Source organism: Oncorhynchus tshawytscha, linkage group LG02 (genome assembly GCF_018296145.1).
Source record: "Oncorhynchus tshawytscha isolate Ot180627B linkage group LG02, Otsh_v2.0, whole genome shotgun sequence".
Classification (NCBI taxonomy): domain Eukaryota; kingdom Metazoa; phylum Chordata; class Actinopteri; order Salmoniformes; family Salmonidae; genus Oncorhynchus; species Oncorhynchus tshawytscha.
The window spans coordinates 10,665,216-10,680,525 of record NC_056430.1 but is presented as its reverse complement, the minus strand read 5'-3'; the positions used below and the strand labels follow the sequence as shown (position 1 = coordinate 10,680,525).

The window sequence follows — 15,310 nt, the reverse complement described above, 5'->3', positions numbered from 1 at the left end:
CGTCTGGTAAGACAATGGGCGGCGGACTGTATCTTTTTGTAAAGAACAGCTGGTGCACGATATCTAAGGAAGTCTCGAGGTTTTGCTCGCCTGAGGTAGATTATCTCATGATAAGCTGTAGACCACATTATCTACCTAGAGAGTTTTCATCTGTATTTTTCATAGCTGTCTACATACCACCACAGACTGATGCTGGCACTAAGACCGCACTGAATGAGCTGTATTACACCATAAGCAAACTGGAAAACGCTCAGGCAGAGGCGGCGCTCCTAGTAGCCAGGAACTTCAATGCAGGGAAACTTAAATCTGTCTTACCAAATTTCTATCAGCATGTTAAATCTGCAACCAGAGGGAGAACTCTGGACTACCTTGACTCCACACACAGAGAAGCATACAAAGCTCTCCCTCGCCCTCCATTTGGCAAATCTGACCATAATCTGATTCCTGCTTACAAACAAAAATTAAAGCAGGAAGCACCAGTGACTCGATCAATAAAAAAGTGGTCAGATGAAGCAGATGCTAAACTACAGGACTGTTTTGTTAGCACAGACTGGAATATGTTCCCGGGATTCCTCTGATGGCATTGAGGAATACACCACATCAGTCATTGGCTTCATCAATAAGTGCATCGATGACGTCGCCCTCACAGTGACTGTACGTACATACCCCAACCAGAAGCCATGGATTACAGGCAACATCCGTACTGAGCTAAAGGCTAGAGCTGCCACATTCAAGGAGCGGGACCCTAACCATCAAACAGGCAAAGCGTCAATACAGGACTAAGATCAAACCATACTACACCGGGAAGAAGCCATACAGAGACAAGGGCAGGCAGGGGGAAGGGGAGAGGAGAGATGAGGGCAGGCAGGCAGGGGGAAGGGGAGAGGAGAGGAGAGGAGAGGGCAGGCAGGCAGGCAGGGGGAAGGGGAGAGGAGAGGGCAGGCAGGCAGGGGGAAGGGGAGAGGAGAGATGAGGGCAGGCAGGCAGGGGGAAGGGGAGAGGAGAGGGCAGGCAGGCAGGGGGAAGGGGAGAGGAGAGATGAGGGCAGGCAGGGGGAAGGGGAGAGGAGAGATGAGGGCAGGCAGGCAGGGGGAAGGGGAGGGGAGAGGGCAGGCAGGCAGGGGGAAGGGGAGAGGAGAGATGAGGGCAGGCAGGCAGGGGGAAGGGGAGAGGAGAGGGCAGGCAGGCAGGGGGAAGGGGAGAGGAGAGATGAGGGCGGGCAGGCAGGGGGAAGGGGAGAGGAGAGATGAGGGCAGGCAGGCAGGGGGAAGGGGAGAGGAGAGATGAGGGCAGGCAGGCAGGGGGAAGGGGAGAAATGAGGGCAGGCAGGGGGAAGGGGAGAGGAGAGATGAGGGCAGGCAGGAGGGAAGGGGAGAGGAGAGATGAGGGCAGGCAGGGGGAAGGGGAGAGGAGAGATGAGGGCAGGCAGGGGGAAGGGGAGAGGAGAGATGAGGGCAGGCAGGGGGAAGGGGAGAGGAGAGATGAGGGCAGGCAGGGGGAAGGGGAGAGGAGAGATGAGGGCAGGCAGGGGGAAGGGGAGAGGAGAGATGAGGGCAGGCAGGCAGGGGGGAAGGGGAGATGAGAGGAGAGGCCTAACCAGATGACTGGTAAATGTTGGATGTGATACAGTTCCATAGGAAATGTTGTGCACAGCAGTATATGGATTATTGATGGTTATTGTGTGTGCTGTCCATCTCATGTACTCTGATACTCCACAGAGAATTACAGGCATCTGAATATGTAGAACATAATGGAGATATCGTTTGAATAAATTAATTCACAATTACATTACCGACAAGACTGTAAATGGTTGGTTCAAATACTGTATATACTGTATAAGAAACAATACATGTTTCTGCTTGCTACACTACAATTAGATGTGTGTGTCTGACCAGTCTGAGGCAGGTCTTGAGCTCGATAAATAGAACATACTGTTGGGTCTGAAATTATTAATAACCTCCTGCTTGTATTTTGGACAATGGAAAAGAAGATGCCAGAAAGTATTCAGGACTATGGAACCAGGTGTTCATGTAACGTTGTCAGAGAGTATTCAGGACTATGGAACCAGGTGTTCTGTACTCGTTGTCAGAGAGTATTCAGGACTATGGAACAATGTGTTCTGTACTCGTTGTCAGAAAGTATTCAGGACTATGGAACCAGGTGTTCTGTACTCGTTGTCAGAGAGTATTCAGGACTATGGAACAATGTGTTCTGTACTCGTTGTCAGAAAGTATTCAGGACTATGGAACAAGGTGTTCTGTAACGTTGTCAGAGAGTATTCAGAACTATGGAACAAGGTGTTCTGTACTCGTTGTCTGCAAGTATTCAGGACTATGGAACCAGGTGTTCTGTACTCGTTGTCTGCAAGTATTCAGGACTATGGAACAAGGTGTTCTGTACTCGTTGTCTGCAAGTATTCAGGACTATGGAACAAGGTGTTCTGTACTCATTGTCAGAGAGTATTCAGGACTATGGAACAAGGTGTTCATGTAACGTTGTCAGAGAGTATTCAGGACTATGGAACCAGGTGTTCTGTACTCGTTGTCAGAGAGTATTCAGAACTATGGAACCAGGTGTTCTGTACTCGTTGTCAGAAAGGGCTTTGGTAGACAGCAGTGACTAATGTAAATTAAGTACATTGTCCTCACCTAAATGTGGATACTTGTGGATGTGGATACTAACTGTCTAAAAATGAATTGTGGATTGGGAAATGAATAATTGTTTTACCTACGTGGGCTAGCCAAACAAACTGTCTGAATATCTGTGCCATTTCCTGGTGGCTGTGGTTTGATCTGGCCAAGGGAAGTGAATGCTGTTTCAGAGTGAACAAACCAGCTATGATAGATACACACTAGGCATAAATAAATAGATACTTACTAGTTTGGTGTACCAGTAATGTGATTGCTTTTCTCATCACCATGCAACAGATTACACAAGAGATTATGGGTTGGTTAACATAGAATTTGTCAGATTAGGAGATAGGGGGACCGATTGTAGATCGTTCTAGGTTTTGAAAATGGGTCGGGTGACACACACAAATGTTGCCATATCACCTGGCAATGAGTGGAACACTTCTACTCAATCTGCTCGCTCTACCTTCTGACAGGAAATGGACTGAGCACGTGCTTCAGACGTATACTCTGTCACAGATATAAAAAATAAAAAAAACAGTACAAATAGTATTTATTGAACCTATCTTTTTAGTTCCTCAAAAAAGAGAGCATCTTGACTGGCTGCATCACCACTTGGTATGACACCTGCTCGGCATCTGACCACAAGGCGCTACAGAGGGTTGTGTGTTCGGCCCAGTACATCACCATGGCATCCAGGACCTATGTAACAGGCGGTGTCAGAGGACGGCCCTAAAAATTGTGAAAGACACCATCCACTCAAATCATAGACTCTTCTCTCTGTCACCGCACGGCAAGAGGTAATAGAGTGCCAAGTCTTGGACCAAAAGGCTCCTTAGCCTAGTGGTTAGAGCGTTGGACTAGTAACTGGAAGGTTGCAAGTTCAAACCCCTGAGCTGACAAGGTACAAATCTGTTGTTCTGCCCCTGAACAGGCAAATAACCCTCTGTTCCTAGGCCGTAATTGAAAATAAGAGTTTGTTCTTAACTGACTTGCCTAGTTAAATAAAGGTTAAAAAAAAAAAACAGCTTCCACCCTCAAGCTGTAAGATGGCTAAATAGTTAACCAAATAGCTATGAGGACCATTGACCCTTCTTGATTCTATGCACACACTGGACTGTACCCACACACTGGACTGTACCCACACACTGGACTGTACCCACACACTGGATTGTACCCACACACTGGACTGTACCCACACACATGTATATAGCCAAGCTATCATTGACTTGATACTGGTACCCCATGTATATAGCCAAGCTATCATTGACTTGATACTGGTACCTCATGTATATAGCCAAGCTATCATTGACTTGGTACTGGTACTTCATGTATATAGCCAAGCTATCATTGCTCATTGTGTATATTTATTCCTCGTGTTACTATTATTTTTCTATTATTATTAAAAAATATATATTCTGCATTGTTGGGAAGGGCCTGTAAGTAAGCATTTCACTGTTGGTCTACATCAGTTGTTTACGAAGCATGTGACCATCAAAATTGGATTTGATTTGATGACGATTCTATTTAGTTAAGCTATCATTGACTTGATACTGGTACCACATGTATATAGCCAAGCTATCATTGACTTGATACTGGTACCTCATGTATATAGCCAAGCTATCATTGACTTGATACTGGTACCTCATGTATATAGCCAAGCTATCATTGACTCAAATCAAATCAAATCAAATCAAATTTTATTTGTCACATACACATGGTTAGCAGATGTTAATGCGAGTGTAGCGAAATGCTTGTGCTTCTAGTTCCGACAATGCAGTAATAACGAGCAAGTAATCTAACTAACAATTCCAAAAAAAACTACTGTCATACACAGTGTAAGGGGATAAAGAATATGTACATAAGGATATATGAATGAGTGATGGTACAGAGCAGCATAGGCAAGATACAGTAGATGATATCGAGTACAGTATATACATATGAGATAAGTATGTAAACCAAGTGGCATAGTTAAAGTGGCTAGTGATACATGTATTACATAAGGATGCAGTCGATATAGAGTACAGTATCAACGTATGCATATGAGATGAACAATGTAGGGTAAGTAACATTATATAAGGTAGCATTGTTTAAAGTGGCTAGTGATATATTTACATCATTTCCCATCAATTCCCATGATTAAAGTGGCTGGAGTAGAGTCAGTGTCATTGACAGTGTGTTGGCAGTAGCCACTCAATGTTAGTGGTGGCTGTTTAACAGTCTGATGGCCTTGAGATAGAAGCTGTTTTTCAGTCTCTCGGTCCCAGCTTTGATGCACCTGTACTGACCTCGCCTTCTGGATGGCAGCGGGGTGAACAGGCAGTGGCTCGGGTGGTTGGTGTCCTTGATGATCTTTATGGCCTTCCTGTAGCATCGGGTGGTGTAGGTGTCCTGGAGGGCAGGTAGTTTGCCCCCGGTGATGCGTTGTGCAGACCTCACTACCCTCTGGAGAGCCTTACGGTTGAGGGCGGTGCAGTTGCCATACCAGGCGGTGATACAGCCCGCCAGGATGCTCTCGATTGTGCATCTGTAGAAGTTTGTGAGTGCTTTTGGTGACAAGCCGAATTTCTTCAGCCTCCTGAGGTTGAAGAGGCGCTGCTGCGCCTTCCTCACGATGCTGTCTGTGTGAGTGGACCAATTCAGTTTGTCTGTGATGTGTATGCCGAGGAACTTAAAACTTGCTACCCTCTCCACTACTGTTCCATCGATGTGGATGGGGGTGTTCCCTCTGCTGTTTCCTGAAGTCCACAATCATCTCCTTAGTTTTGTTGACGTTGAGTGTGAGGTTATTTTCCTGACACCACACTCCGAGGGCCCTCACCTCCTCCCTGTAGGCCGTCTCGTCGTTGTTGGTAATCAAGCCTACCACTGTTGTGTCGTCCGCAAACTTGATGATTGAGTTGGAGGCGTGCATGGCCACGCAGTCGTGGGAGAACAGGGAGTACAGGAGAGGGCTCAGAACGCACCCTTGTGGGGCCCCAGTGTTGAGGATCAGCGGGGAGGAGATGTTGTTGCCTACCCTCACCACCTGGGGGCGGCCCGTCAGGAAGTCCAGTACCCAGTTGCACAGGGCGGGGTCGAGACCCAGGGTCTCGAGCTTGATGACGAGCTTGGAGGGTACTATGGTGTTGAATGCCGAGCTGTAGTCGATGAACAGCATTCTCACATAGGTATTCCTCTTGTCCAGATGGGTTAGGGCAGTGTGCAGTGTGGTTGAGATTGCATCGTCTGTGGACCTATTTGGGCGGTAAGCAAATTGGAGTGGGTCAAGGGTGTCAGGTAGGGTGGAGGTGATATGGTCCTTGACTAGTCTCTCAAAGCACTTCATGATGACGGATGTGAGTGCTACGGGCGGTAGTCGTTTAGCTCAGTTACCTTAGCTTTCTTGGGAACAGGAACAATGGTGGCCCTCTTGAAGCATGTGGGAACAGCAGACTGGTATAGGGATTGATTGAATATGTCCGTAAACACACCGGCCAGCTGGTCTGCGCATGCTCTGAGGGCGCGGCTGGGGATGCCGTCTGGGCCTGCAGCCTTGCGAGGTTAACACGTTTAAATGTCTTACTCACTTCGGCTGCAGTGAAGGAGAGACCGCATGTTTCCGTTGCAGGCCGTGTCAGTGGCACTGTATTGTCCTCAAAGCGGGCAAAAAGTTATTTAGTCTGCCTGGGAGCAAGACATCCTGGTCCGTGACTGGGCTGGGTTTCTTCCTGTAGTCCGTGATTGACTGTAGACCCTGCCACATACCTCTTGTGTCTGAGCCGTTGAATTGAGATTCTACTTTGTCTCTGTACTGGCGCTTAGCTTGTTTGATAGCCTTGCGGAGGAATAGCTGCACTGTTTGTATTCAGTCATGTTACCAGACACCTTGCCCTGATTAAAAGCAGTGGTTCGTGCCTTCAGTTTCACACGAATGCTGCCATCAATCCACGGTTTCTGGTTAGGGAATGTTTTAATCGTTGCTATGGGAACGACATCTTCAACGCACGTTCTAATGAACTCGCACACCGTATCAGCGTATTCGTCAATGTTGTTGTCTGACGCAATACGAAACATCTCCCAGTCCACGTGATGGAAGCAGTCTTGGAGTGTGGAGTCAGCTTGGTCGGACCAGCGTTGGACAGACCTCAGCGTGGGAGCTTCTTGTTTTAGTTTCTGTCTGTAGGCAGGGATCAACAAAATGGAGTCGTGGTCAGCTTTTCCGAAAGGGGGCGGGGCAGGGCCTTATATGCGTCGCGGAAGTTAGAGTAACAATGATCCAGGGTCTTTCCACCCCTGGTTGCGCAATCGATATGCTGATAAAATTTAGGGAGTCTTGTTTTCAGATTAGCCTTGTTAAAATCCCCAGCTACAATGAATGCAGCCTCCGGATAAATCGTTTCCAGTTTGCAGAGAGTTAAATAAAGTTCGTTCAGAGCCATCGATGTGTCTGCTTGGGGGGGATATATACGGCTGTGATTATAATCGAAGAGAATTCTCTTGGTAGATAATGCGGTCTACATTTGATTGTGAGGAATTCTAAATCAGGTGAACAGAAGGATTTGAGTTCCTGTATGTTTCTTTCATCACACCATGTCACGTTGGCCATAAGACATACGCCCCCGCCCCTCTTCTTACCAGAAAGATGTTTGTTTCTGTCGGCGCGATGCGTGGAGAAACCCGCTGGCTGCACCGCTTCGGATTGCGTCTCTCCAGTTAGCCATGTTTCCGTGAAGCAAAGAACGTTACAGTCTCTGATGTCCCTCTGGAATGCTACCCTTGCTCGGATTTCATCAACCTTGTTGTCAAGAGACTGGACATTGGCAAGAAGAATGCTAGGGAGTGGTGCACGATGTGCCCGTCTCCGGAGTCTGACCAGAAGACCGCTTCGTTTCCCTCTTTTCTGAGTCGTTTTTTTTTTTGGTCGCTGCATGTGATCCACTCGGTTACACTGGTTGTGAGGCAGAACACCGGATCCGCATCGCGAAAAACATATTCTTGGTCGTACTGATGGTGAGTTGACGCTGATCTTATATTCAGTAGTTCTTCTCGGCTGTATGTAAAGAAACCTAAGATGACCTGGGGTACTAGTGTAAGAAATAACACGTAAAAAAACAAAAAACTGCATAGTTTCCTAGGAACGCGAAGCGAGGCGGCCATCTCTGTCGGCGCCGGAAGTAAACTACTTCAGGAAGTAAACTACTAGTAAACTACTTCATTGACTTCATACTGGTACTTCATGTATATAGCCAAGCTATCATTGACTTGATACTGGTACCTCATGTATATAGCCATGCTATCATTGACTTGGTACTGGTACCACATGTATATAGCCAAGCTATCATTGACTTGATACTGGTACCTCATGTATATAGCCAAGCTATCATTGACTTGGTACTGGTACCACATGTATATAGCCAAGCTATCATTGACTTGATACTGGTACTTCATGTATATAGCCAAGCTATCATTGACTTGATACTGGTACCTCATGTATATAGCCATGCTATCATTGACTTGGTACTGGTACCTCATGTATATAGCCAAGCTATCATTGACTTGGTACTGGTACCTCATGTATATAGCCAAGCTATCATTGACTTGGTACTGGTACCCCATGTATATAGCCAAGCTATCATTGCTCATTGTGTATATTTATTCCTCGTGTTTCTACTATTTTTCTATTATTATTATTCTAAAAAAATATATATTCTGCATTGTTGGGAAGGGCCTGTAAGTCAGTATTTCACTGTTGGTCTACATCAGTTGTTTACGAAGCATGTGACCATCAAAATTGGATTTAATTTGATGACGATTCTATTTAGTTTAGTCACCTCGTTTGGGAGGGTGCCAAAGAGAGAGAAAAAACTGTTACAGAGATGCTAATCGGAGGATAATAAATGAATTTAAAAAACACTGCAATTAAGGCTGTTTCACTCCTGTTAATATCCCCGGGGTTCAGGAAGCTGGTTGTTTTATAAAGCTGACAAATAGATCAGGTGAGATGATACCTCGTCGAAAGAAAAATCAGGTCTTATTTCTGAATAGCATTGCTATTTAATTGTTTATCTGACTTGTGTAGTGTTAGATGTTATCTACTATTTTATTATGTCATATTAGATGTGTACAATGAAAGGGCCATGAAATGGAATAATAATAATCATCATCATATTTTAATACTACACATAAAATATCAAAAAATATATAATTCCAGCTTAGCCGATAAGGTTGAAGCTAAGGGTGAGTTTGAGGATGGGCTGATGGCCGATGGGCTGTTTTACATCCACCACGAACAGTTTTTGATTATCACTCTTCAATGCTCAATGCTTTTGCAGTGCCTGGAGACGAAACACTTTCTCCTTCTCTCCTCTCATCGCTCGTTCACTCGATCCATTCTCTCCTCTCCTTTCCGTTCGCCTCCTCTCAGCTCTCAACTCTAACTTACTCACAGAGCCACAGGCTAATAATAATACATTGATTTCACCCTATCAATTATTAAATGTTCCCTATACAGATAAAAGAGTATTGTTTCAAGGCACATAATTACATTATGGTTGACACACTCCAACATTAACACAATTCAATCCTTGCACTTCGTTTGGAATCCGATGTAAGAGGAGGGTAGAGGGAGCCTTTAAGTGGATAAATGCTGACGTTCTGTACATTACCTTGGAAATAATAGACAACGCATTTTTCATTCATACTTTCTCATCTTCTGGATGCTAGAGATGCGACCCAGTTGTTCGTTTGATTAGTTTGATATGTATTATTATTTATTTCTTTACCCTTACTTGCTAGCTAGCCAGCTAGCTATGGCTAACACAGTCACGACCTCTGCAGCCATAATAACAGCAATGTATCTGTTTTCTATTGATATTAATTTGGATAACAATGAGCTGATAATAACAATGAGCTGATAATGACAATGAGTTGATAATGACAACGAGCTGATAATGACAATGAGATGATAATGACAACGAGCTGATAATGACAATGAGCTGATAATGACAATGAGCTGATAATGACAATGAGCTGATAATGACAATGAGATGATAATAACAATGTGCTGATAATAACAACGACCTGATAATGACAATGAGCTGATAATGACAATGAGATGATAATAACAATGAGATGATAATGACAACGAGCTGATAATGACAATGAGATGATAATAACAATGAGATGATAATAACAATGAGATGATAATGACAATGAGATGATAATAACAATGAGCTGATAATGACAATGAGATGATAATAACAATGAGCTGATAATGACAATTAGCTGATAATAACAACTAGCTGATAATAACAACTAGCTGATAATAACAACTAGCTGATAATAACTTATTAAGAAGTTTCCTTTCTCGACAGGACGCTCAACACCGCTCATCACATTGCATATCAAACACTAGGCTAGAAGCTAGCTAAACCGTTTGTTGCTAGCAAACCTGACAATATGACAACCAAGCAAAAAAAAATATCATTTGCTGAAAACAGCTGGTCAAACTAAAGACACGTGGGAGGATTTGACAGCATAGCACCACTTGGGACATGACTGCAACAGTAGGAACCAGAGAAATTCATGTTCATCACTCACCCCGTTAAGTCATCAGATGCTCAAAAAAAACCATCTACGCTAGCTAGCTAAGCTTTTTCCTCGTTGTACCTGCGTTTATAATGTATCCAATTTCAGTTTGTGTGGTTGTTAGCTTAGCTTTCTGTAACTTTGTAGCAAGTACAGTCTGCATGTATAGCTGCATAATATTGGTCATGAATGCAAGGTGTCCCGTTATCTGGTTTTAATGTCCATTCTAGAATGCCCTTCTAACCAATCAGAAATTAGTATTCAACATTTCTGCGGTATAAATGAATAGTGAACTGTTTCAGTATGTATTCAAATCTTCTAAATAATTAAGTGTGTCATCTGTCACAATAGCTGGTGTAACCTCAATCTGCCAGATGACAGGATGTTTTTAGCACTCTGACATATCTGAGGAGGACACCACTGGAGGCTGGAGAGGGGAGGAATGGAGTCCATGTCTGGAATGGAGTCAATGGAATGGTATCAAACACGTGGTTTCCATGTGGTCGATAACATTCCATTTACTCAATACCTGGCATTACTATGAGGCGTCCTCCCTTCAGCAGCCTCCACTGCAGTTCACATGTCTGTAAGCACACACACACACACACACACACACACACACACACACACACACACACACACACACACACACACACACACACACACACACACACACACACACACACACACACACACACACACACACACACACACACACACACACACACACACACACGCACACACACACACACACACACACACACACACACGCACACACACACACACACACACACACACACACACACACACACACACACACACACACACACACACACACACACACACACACACACACAGTAATGCTGCTGGAATATCATGGCCTCAACCTAAGCAGTCTCGCTCACAGCACTCCTAGTCCTAACACTAAGGTTTGTCACAAGTGATTGTAATGTTGGATTCCAGACTAAAAAGAAAGACTAGTTTTAAGTTGTTTTAAAAATAGCCAGAAAGCTACTGCTGTCATGGTAGGTACTAAGCACGAGGTTGGATTGACTCGTTTTTTTTTCTGATTCATGTTTTCATTTGATGATAAATAAACAAAATCAACAGAAGTATTGCAACGTAATGCAGGCATAAAAATAATGACATCAATTATAACAACAGTGTGATAAAGGAGAATAGAAAAAATAAAAAAATTAATGTGGGATATGGCATCTCAATATTCACACCTTAAATCAAATTAAATCGAATGTTATTTGTCACATGCACCAAATACAACAGGTGTAGTAGACCTTACAGTGAAATGTTGAATACAACAGGTGTAGGTAGACCTTACAGTGAAATGCTTAATTACAAGCCCTAAGCCAACAATGCAGTTTTAAGAAGATAGAGTTAAGAAAATATTGACTAAATAAACAAAAGTAAAAAATAAATAAATATATATATATACATGTATATGTATATAAATATATATAAAGTAACACAATTAAATAACTATAATGAGGCTATATACATTGGTTACCGGCACAGAGTCAATGTGTGGGGGTTAGTTGAGGTCATTTGTACATCTAGGTAGGGGTAAAATGACTAGGCTCACATAATAAACAGCGAGTAGCAGCAGTGTAAAAACAAATTGGGGGGGGGGTCAGTGTAAATAGTCCGGGTGGTCATTTGATGAATTGTTCAGCAGTCTCAAGTCATTAAAACTTGTTTTTCAACCACTCCACAAATTTCTTGTTAACGAACTATAGTTTGACAAGTCAGTTAGGACATCTACTTTCTGCATGAAACAAGTCATTTTTCCAACAGTTGTTACTAGACAGATTATTTCACTTATAATTCACTGTATCACAATTCCAGCAGATTAGAAGTTTACATATACTAAATTGACTGTGTCTTTAAACATCTTGGAAAATTCCAGAAAATGATGTCATGGCTTTTGAAGCTTCTGATAGGCTAATTGACATCATTTGAGTCAATTGGAGGTGGATGTATTTCAAGGGCTACCTTCAAACTCAGTGCCTCTTTGCTTGACATAATGGGAAATCATAATGACTTAATGGGAAAATCAAAAGAAATCAGCCAAGACCTCAGAAAAAAAATTGTAGACCTTTACAAGTCTGGTTCATCGGTGGGAGCAATTTCCAAATGCCTGAATGTACCACGTTCATCTGTACAAACAATAGTACGCAAGTATAAACACCATGGGACCACGCAGTCGTCATACCGCTCAGGAAGGAGACGTGTTCTGTCTCCTAGAGATGAACATACTTTGGTGCGAAAAGTGCTAATCAATCCCAGAACAACAGCGAAGGACCTTGTGAAGATGTTGGGGGAAACCGGTACAAAATAATCTATATCCACAGTAAAACGAGTCCTATATTGACATAACCTGAAAGGCCGGTCAGCAACGAAGAATCCACTGCTCCAAAACCACCATAAAAATGCCAGACTACGGTTTGCAACTGCACATGGGGACAAATATCATACTTTTTGGAGAAATGTCCTCTGGTCTGATGAAACAAAAATAGAGCTGTTTGGCCATAATGACCATCGTTATGTTTGGAGGGAAAAGGGGGAAAAAGGGGGAGGCTTGTAAGCCGAAGAACACCATCCGAACCGTGAAGCACAGGGGTGGCAGCATCATGTTGTGGGGGTGATTTGATGCAGGAGGGACTGGTGCACTTCACAAAATAGATGGCATCATGAGGGAGGAAAATTATGTGGATATATTGAAGCAACATCTCAAGACATCAGTCAGGAAGTTAATGCTCGGTCGCAATGGGTCTTCCAAATGAACAATGACCCCAAGCATACTTCCAAAGTTGTGCCATGTCAAGGTATTTGAGTGGCCATCACAAAGCCCTGACCTCAATCCTATAGAAAATATGTAGGCAGAACTGAAAAAGCATGTGTGAGCAAGGAGACCTACAAATCTGACTCAGTTACACCAGCTCTGTCAGGAGGAATGGGCCAAATTTCACCCAACTTATTGTTGGAAGCTTGTAGACGGCTATCCAAAATGTTAGACCCAAGTTAAATAATTTAAAGGCAGTGCTACCAAATACTAATTGAGTGTATGTAAACTTCTGACCCACTGGGAATGTGATGAAAGAAATAAAAGCTGAAATAAATAATTCTTGCTACTATTATTCTGACATTTCACATTCTTAAAATAAAGTGGTGATCCTAACTGACCTAAAACAGGGAATTTTACTAGGATTAAATGTCAGGAATTGTGAAAAACTGAGTTTAAATGTATTTGGCTAAGGTGCATGTAAACTTCTGACTTCAACGGTATACCCATTGATTCTTGAAGAATATAACTTATTAATGCCTCATGAGCTTAGTTCAACTGTCACACTCCATGAGAAGCCAAAATATAAACTTGTTTAACTCCAATGTTTGTAAACAAATCAAATGTAAACAAATACTATATAGCCTCAAAACATGGTTAAAACTATCATTTTGATACCACGGAAGATCAGTCCTTGCATCCATAGCTCTGTCTATGTAATTGAGAATGATTACATTTCTTCAGGGCCATCTCTCAGCTTTTTACTGAGCCATGGGTGGGGAGCCTGCTTTGTTATTGTTTCAACTGCTTAATGCCTCTTTAATGTTGTAGTTTCAAAGGCATTCTTCTGTTTTACACTGTTGGTGTACTCTTCCGTATTGTGTTGTTTGCCCATCTCTATATAGTAAAGTTGGTTTGTTTGTACACTGTTGGTGTACTCTTCCGTATTGTGTTGTTTGCCCATCTCTATATAGTAAAGTTGGTTTGTTTTTACACTGTTGGTGTACTCTTCCGTATTGTGTTGTTTGCCCATCTCTATATAGTACAGTTGGTTTGTTTTTACACTGTTGGTGTACTCTTCCGTATTGTGTTGTTTGCCCATCTCTATATAGTAAAGTTGGTTTATAGAATGGGTCATGACTCTTCCTATGACACAGGTCAAGCGGTGACCTCGTGTAAGAAGTAGGTCACATCTAGGAGATCATATATCCTTGGTCACATGTGAACTGTGTGACGATTTAATGGTTTTATGGATCATAGGAAAATAACTTATTTTTAGCATTTCCCTAATAAAGACTATCATACCATGGCATTGTTGAATACTCATTCTAAAGCATTCATTATTGTCATATATATATATATAGCACTGTATTTGCGTGGTAGAATTCAATGTCTATAGTTTATTTGTACCTGTTTTTGTTTGCGCTGCTTCTAAAAGCAAAAGTCGAATTGAAAACAGTTTTGGTATTGTTGAATTCTATTTTCATAATAGCAAGCTATGACTGATGGTTTGGTTAGCTAAAATAGCAAGTCTGTTTGTTTAGTTACCAAGCCAACCACTGTAGCTATCTATAGTCAACTTGCTACCTACTTCAGTGGACGTCAAACACATTTCTACCATCAAATAAACACATGTATAGTGACAAATGTGTTCAACTAAACCCTGGTATAAAAGGGTTATAATCAACTCGGGCCTCTATACATTCTCTGGAAAATAATGCAACCGCATGGAAGTCAGTTCCACTCCGGCAGCGCGTCGTGGAACACGCCATCCACGTCGTTCCATATTCTCCATAGAACGCATAGCCCCTCGTTGATTATCACTTACATATTCCAAGAGTGTTCTCACAGAACATTCTATACCCCCCTCCACCACACACACACACACACACGCAAACAGAGAGCGAGAGATACACACACAGCTTTGTTTTCGTGACATTTCTGGACTTTTTGGGGAGTCAAAATGTTTGACCATTAAAAATCCTATTTTCCATAACCCTTTAGCTGACCCTAAACGTGATATTAACCTTAGTCCCAAAACCGTAAACCTAACCCTAAAGCTTCAACTAGCATTTGAACAAGTTCAGGACATGAAAAAGTCCTGACATTTCAAAAAGTTATTGTGAATTATTGGAACATTGGGGTCCTGAAAACAAACACACACACACACACACACACACACACACACACACACACACACACACACACACACACACACACACACTAGACACTAAGTACACCCCCAACTATAATAAATTCACAAACTCTTTGCTTAGTATAGTGATGTTGAGATAAAACATAAAACAAGCTGAGG

At 42.8% G+C, this 15,310-nt stretch overlaps 1 protein-coding gene across 1 annotated transcript in view; it reads right to left on the bottom strand.

The window, feature by feature from the left end:
• Positions 1-15,310, bottom strand: part of LOC112262699 (neurexophilin-2) — a 75,206-nt gene that overhangs the window by 58,759 nt on the left and 1,137 nt on the right. The window lies entirely within an intron of this gene.